The sequence below is a fragment of the Leptonychotes weddellii genome, chromosome 3 (assembly GCF_054177405.1).
Source record: "Leptonychotes weddellii isolate Sample4059 chromosome 3, ASM5417740v2, whole genome shotgun sequence".
In the NCBI taxonomy this organism is placed as follows: Eukaryota; Metazoa; Chordata; class Mammalia; order Carnivora; family Phocidae; genus Leptonychotes; species Leptonychotes weddellii.
Genome location: NC_138371.1, coordinates 5,546,721 through 5,553,719, shown reverse-complemented (window position 1 = coordinate 5,553,719; position 6,999 = coordinate 5,546,721).

The following is a 6,999-nucleotide window of genomic DNA, read 5'->3' as shown; positions in this document are numbered from 1 at the left end:
CCTCCCCTCTAGAACCCTGTTTGTTTTTCAGAGTCCATAGTCTCTCATGGTTCGTCTACCCCTCCGATTTCCCCTGCTTCATTCTTCCCCTCCCGCTACCTTCTTCTTCTTCTTTTTTTTTTCTTAACATATATTGCGGGAATGAATTTTTTTTTACTTAAACCTTATTAATGGCTTAAAGGGGAATCCTCTTGAATAGGGTTGAAGCTCATGGTTTCAGATGCTAAAGGTAGATGGAATAAAATTTGTGTGACAGAAATTGCCAATGAGTGGAATTTTCAAAACTTCTCTGTTCATGGGAGAATGTTACTTTTGTTTCAACTAGAATATGTGCCTTTTCTGAAGCCACCAAGAAGAGTCTTAGGTCATCTCCGTACTGCCTGGGAAAAAGAAAGTGTGTGGCAGTGTGTATGTAAGGTTGTCCAAGGAGAAACAGCAGTCTCTACCTCTTACTCTCATTCCAGTAGTGAATTTGAATAAAATCAGCCAATCAACCTGAAAACCTCTCCTGAGACAAAATTTAGCATAACTGTTGGCTGATTCCCTTCAGTGCGTTTGTCCATATACTCCTCTTTCCGCTACCCGTCTTTTTGTTAGTGTAAGAAAGAGGCCTACGTGCACCTTAGTATCAGCAGCACAAGAAGTTCTCCTGCTGATGCTAATGACGGAGAGCCTGGACCATACTCAGAATTCACTGGTCGTAGAGAAGAAAGTGTTTTCCAGAAAGCTAAGTGTTTTCTTTTCTTTTCTTTTTTTTTTTTTAAAGATTTTATTTATTTATTTGACAGAGAGAGGCACAGCAAGAGAGGGAACACAAGCAGGGGAAGTGGGAGAGGGAGAAGCAGGCTTCCCGCTGAGCAGGGAGCCCGATGCGAGGCTCGATCCCAGGACCCTAGGATCATGACCTGAGCCGAAGGCAGACGCTTAACGACTGAGCCACCCAGGCGCCCCTGGAAAGCTAAGTGTTTTCAACTCAGCTTGTCTGGTAGATGTTTTTGCATGGCTACGCCACGTGAATTTTGCATATGCAAAGTCATTATTTTAAGTGTAGCTCACAGAAGTAGCGCAGGTGTGGATCATACCTCTAACCAAACCATACCTCTAACCATGCCTTCGTGTGCAGTGCTCACTGTGTCCTGTGCATCACTATGGGTAATCCTGCAACGTGGTGTAAATGAGTGTGTTAGTGAATTAAATGACAAGGAAGGACTGTCCGGTGTTGCTTTCGTCATTTTATTGACAGTGGAAATAAAATAAAATTCCTTTTCTTTTCTTTCTTTCTTTTTTTTTTTTTTGAGAAAGCAGTAAGGACTTTTATTGTCAACACAAATGAGAGATACAACCATAACAGAAGACACAAATAAATTATTTATCCTGATCATTTTAGATGCCAGGACCTCTCTGTGGAAAGGTCAGCTCAGTTTCTCATGTAGACACAATACTATCCAAAACAAACAAACAAAATGGGAATTTTGAGACAGTGTTTAAGACAATGACCAAGCATGTACATGGTGAGAGGAGAAATAAAAACGTGGCTTCCCTAGTTCTTTTCTTCAGTAAGTTATATATTTATAAAAATATGTGGCTCTTTGGGGCGCCTGGGTGGCTCAGTCGGTTGAGCGTCTGCCTTCGGCTCAGGTCATGATCTCAGGGTCCCGGGATCGAGTCCCGCGTCAGGCTCCCTGCTCAGCGGGGGATCTGCTTCTCCCTCTGCCCCTCTCCCCCAGCTCGTGCTCTCTCTCTCACTCACTGTCTCGTAAATACATAAATAAAATCTTTAAAAAAATATGTGGCTCTTTCTGGGGCCTTTTTTAATGATTTCATCTAGAAAAATTTAAAATTCTTCCACCTCCCAGAAAAAAAAAGCTTTATGCCTGGCCTGAACAAGAAAATCAAAATAGGGTGACTAATTTCACAGGAAACTCAAGACTACACTTTACATGTAGGTACCACCTTCTTTACTTTAAAAAGGTTTACCATCCACATATCTGTACCAAAACAGTAGACTCAATTTCCTCCCTTAGGAAATTTTCAACCAAACTGGAGTCAGATTGATCTCACTTGAAAAGTGCAAAAAAGGATCTGCAAGACCACTGTCTGTTCTGGGACATGTAGAAGAGATGCATCCCTCCAACAGCCCTGGCCAAAGAGGTGCTCTGGCAAGAAGTGGCTGCAAGAAGAACTGATCTGTCAGAGCTACCAAAGCGGGAGGACGCTCCGGTTTCGGCACAGGAAGAGGGGTCCCTGCCCAGCCTGGCTGTGAGTTGTACCCAGGTCTCAAACAGATCTCAGGTCTCCCAACTGGCAAGGCTGGAGTGCATGGAAGAGCACGATCAACCGCGTCAGAGTCTAAACTAGCCCGTGAATGCTTCTATTCCATGATTTGTCCACGCTCCCACTGATAGTGGTCAGGAAACCAAGCCCCAGTTCTGGAACAACACAAACATTAGTGACCTAGTAAGCAATGGGCAAAGTTCTTGTCTTTGGTAAACAATACAGAAATGGGTGATGAGGCCCCCCCTACTTCACTGCTGGGATTCCTTAGTTTCACCGTTAATGAACCAGCTAAAAATGGCTTCTTTAACACAAAGACAAGCTTCGTACCAACATCTCTCCAAAACCAGTTAGGTCTCCAGCTCTAGCCTTGGTTTAAGATGTGTAAAAAAATCAAGCAACCACACTTTCCATGTCAGAACCAAGGTAAAGGGGGAGTTGGGCCCAAGATACCCTCCGTCCAGAGTCCCTGGGATACAAAGAGCTCTGGGAGCCAGTGGGTGTGAGCACATTCAAGTCACGGGCTTTGAGATTATGGGTCCGGGGTGGTGGTTTCTTCCCTTCTATCACCGGCATGTCCATCTTGGGCGGCTTGATGATTGCTGGATCTTCAGCCATTCAGGAGTCCTGGATGAGGATCAGTTCCACTGGAGAAGGTTTCAAATTCCTTAGTTTAGTCAGATTCGTTTCTACAGGAATTTCGTTCCCAGGGTTACATGAACCAACTTCTCTAAACAGAAGTTCCCCATAGGTCCCCACCCCTCAGACATGCTTAGCTATTTCTGAGGTTAGAGAGATCCCCTGTGAGCTCACAAGAGGGTCTTAGGATCTGTCTTGGGGCCAATGTGGATGTCTATTGTCCACAACCCCACTTGTGATCATGGAGCCTCAGGCCCAGCCTGGAGCATGGTTTCCGTGCTGAAGGCAGGGTCCTCTTGCTCTAAAGCCCCCACATTTGTTCCAGGGAGAATTGAGGGAGTGTGTGTCCCCCTACCCCTCTTAGATTCTTCTGGGTCTAGTGGGGACTGAGCTGCTGGTCGCCATGGAGACAGCCTCTGTCTCAAAAACAAAAGGCTCAGAAGTCGGGCCCTCAGCCAAGCTGGGGCTGATATCAGTGATGAATATCCCCTGGCCTCCCCACCCACTCCTCCCGCCCTGGGCCTTTATTCTCCTGAAGATGGAAATCTTTAGAGGAAAAGCAACCTTTGGTCGCCTGCCCCATTCGTTGATCAGACCAGAGCTAGCCCCAAAGCCCCAGCTTGATCCTCAACATCTGTGGTTCAGAAATGTGCCTTCTGCTCTGATTGACACATTTACAGCATCAATTTTTAAAAATCAGTTTCTTCTCCCTACAGAGGTCTTGTTTGACAAGGAGAAGTCTCCCTCATCCCCTTTTATGTATAATGTGCTGTCATTAACTGTCCACTGTGAGCACGTCCTGGGTAATAAGAATGGTTCAGAATAAATGGAAGCGTTTGGAGGCCCCTGCCCCCCACTGTCTTACTGTCTCCCGGAGGAGAGGGGATTGATTTAAGAAACAGAAGTAACACCACGAGGCAGTATGCCAAGTGCAGGGACAGGCGCAAGGGCAGTAGGATGCAGACCAAGGAAGGCTCGTGTGAAGACTTCAAGACGACCCTGCTTGTGCACTCAGTGGAGGAAACTGGCTTCCCCCAAATTCTTCTCATGGAGATCACTCCTGCTCACATTGTGCACAAACACAGGAGAAGCTCCTTGGGGTAGACAATGAAGCCCAAGTGGCTAAAGATGGTCACTAACTGATGTGCACAGACAGGAGCGAGGCATATGAAGTTGCTGGGGGAAATTGAGGAGGACCCACCACAAAGGGGACATAAGAAAAAGGGCAGGTTAGCAGGGGTGTGTTAAGGTATAGTGTTTGGGACCCCCTCCCTGCCACAGTGCAAATCTTCAGAAAAAGAATATACAAACCACGAAGTGATCATGGCAGCCGATCACACGTAATCCAGACCAGGGGCCACGTCATGCCTGTGAGCCCCTGTGGCCTCACGCCACCCCAGATTAAAGCAATATCCTTCCGATGCATGTTTCCACCGAAGTCTTAGCTCTCCTCTTGACTCTTGATGCTGCTTGAGAGCTGTCTTCCTGACATCACGATGCAGGGTGTCAACCCCCTGCTCATGAGTCTTCCCTGGCTCCCTATTAAGTCCTGCTCAGCTCCCTGAAATGGAGCTTGTGACCTCAGCAGCCTGGCCCTTACCCACCTCCACAGGCGTTTATTCTGACCTCCCTGCCTAGTTCCCAAACTCCAGGACTAGCTGTCTTGCACAGATCCCAGGCCATTGCCTGTGTGGTCTTCCTGGCCTGGGCTGAATGCTGTGTCTTCCTCCCAGGCCGATTCTCACTTCTGACTGCTCAGCACTCCACGGCCCCGGAAAACCAGGCAGCTTGTGCTGCCCGCCCTCCCCCGTGGCTCTACCCACACCCGCCGCTTTGGTTTCATGCCCCAACAGATTCTTGAATAGACGACGGTGTGGTGCCCTAGCTCAGAACAGGTCTGCGGGCTGGGAATCCCAACGTCACTGCTGGCTGGCGGCTGTGTGGCTTTCAAAGGTTACACAAACTCTCTGTGCCTTGGTTTGCTCATCTGTAAAATGACCTCAAACCACCCCCCACCCCTCGCCTCAGAGGGTTGAGAGGATTGAACGAGATAGCTTGGGAGGGTCTCAGGTCCAGCTGGCCCTTGGTAACTGCTCAGGGAATTTAGCATCTCTATGGTCACCACTCTCTGCGGTTCCTTTGTCTAAAGTCTCTTCCACCTGCCTCTCGGTGAGCTCTTACTCTACTGCTAGTGCCCAACTCGGGGATCACCTCCTCCAGAAAGCCTGCCTTGATCTTCCACTCCCAGAGCTTCCTGACCCTTCAACCTCATGGCGCGGGTGGAGAAGAGAAGCTCCAGGGTGCTCGATGAGGACTTCTGGGGGCCACAGGCTCTGGCCAGGCCCCCAGCTAGCCACCCAGCCTGGAAGATCAGCAGTCAGCACACTTGTACCCCATTTCTGGTCCGGAATCCTGATCGGGAAGTTGTGGTTATCAGTTCTTATCATGATCTGTTTATATGTCTTCTTCCTTCCTCTCTGTGAAGTTCTGGAGTAAAGAGGCTTTGTCCTGCTCGTTTGTTTTAGTCACTATACCTAGACAATGTTGGTCTATTGCAGGAGCCCCGTTAGGTATGTGTGTGATTGAATTGGGCTATTCTTCACTGGTCTCCAACCTGCCCTGAGGTTTCTTCATTCATGTTGTCTCTTCTCCCTTCTTGGCTGGTTAAAATATTACTCATCCTTAATTAAACACCATCCAGTTCTTTCCTAGTTTCCCTGGGCAGAGAGGTCACCAGTCCTTCCCCTTGTGGGTTTGGAAACTGACTTGACTGCAACCTGTCTTCGGGGTGTCATTCATGGTCCCGGTACACCGATCTGTCCCCCACTGGATTAGCAGCCCTCTTAGGACAAAGACCTGGTCTTTTTCATCATTTCATTAACCCATGCATTCAGACACACACATTGTGTGCCTTGCAGCGCTGGTTATAATCCCAACCCTGTCCTCAGAGACCTTACCATCTATAGGAAGAGGCAAGTCCAATGGCATTTCAGTCCTGAGTCTTGTACTATGACGTAGACTTCAGTACAGGACTCCCCAGGAGCAGGTAGAAAGGGCTCCCAACCCAGCTCTGGGGAGCGGGAAGGCATCCCCTGGAACCCGCTAAAGGCTAAAGAGGATTAATCCAGGGAGGAGTGTTTGAGGTAGAGGGAATACATGCGGGCGAGTGGTTAAGAGCACAGACTTGAACCAGCTTGCCTGGGTTCAAATCCTGACTCTGAAATTTGCTGAGCCCAGTGCCTGGCAAACAGTCCACACCCACATAATGTTAGCTATTGTATCCATCTGTCATTTATTAACTCGGCTTAACTTCTGTGTTCTGGGCAAATGTTTGACCATTTGGTTACCCTGTGACATTCACCCTCAGGAAAGATTTTACCAGGGAAAATGAAAACAAACCAAACGGCTCCAGGGGCCCATACCTGCATAAATAAAGAGGACGGGGACTCCCTGCAGGGTCTCAGGGGACCCGTGCGGACGGATGGTGGCATTGAGGCACATCTGAAGCCGCTCTTTCTCACCTCGACCCCAAAGTGTGTTCTTCACGTTGCAGAAGGCTTCGGTTATTTTTTTTTAAATAAGCAAAAAAGGACATAGCTCCCAAATTAAGAGTTTGAGTAGCCTTTTGTTTTTCTGAGTTATGAGGTGGGGGAAGAGTGTTTTGCAGTAATTGCGCATGGCCAGAAGTGAAATTGCACCTGCTCATCCTGCCTTAAGTAAGTCCAGGAGAACGAGCAGCGCGTCCGAGCCTGGACCCTCCAGGAGTCCAGAACTCTGGCTTGGTGCATGGTTAAGCGTCAGGTGCGCTGTCCTGGTTTTCCGCCACCTCTCACTGTCCCTCCAAGCTTCCTCTCCCGTCTTTCATTTCAGCGCTGGCAAATGGCTCTGAGGTCTAGTAAATCTTTTCTGAGATGCGTGACAGACAAAAGAGAAACCGCTCTTCCAGGTTGATGGAGAGGGCTTCTGGATAAAGCTCCCACTGCAAAATGAAGCCCGCCCCCTACCCGACCCCCCGGGCTCTCTGCTTTTTCTTGAATCTGCTCAGCAGAAGCTGCAGCACTTTTGGATTATTCCAGAAATGGTTTC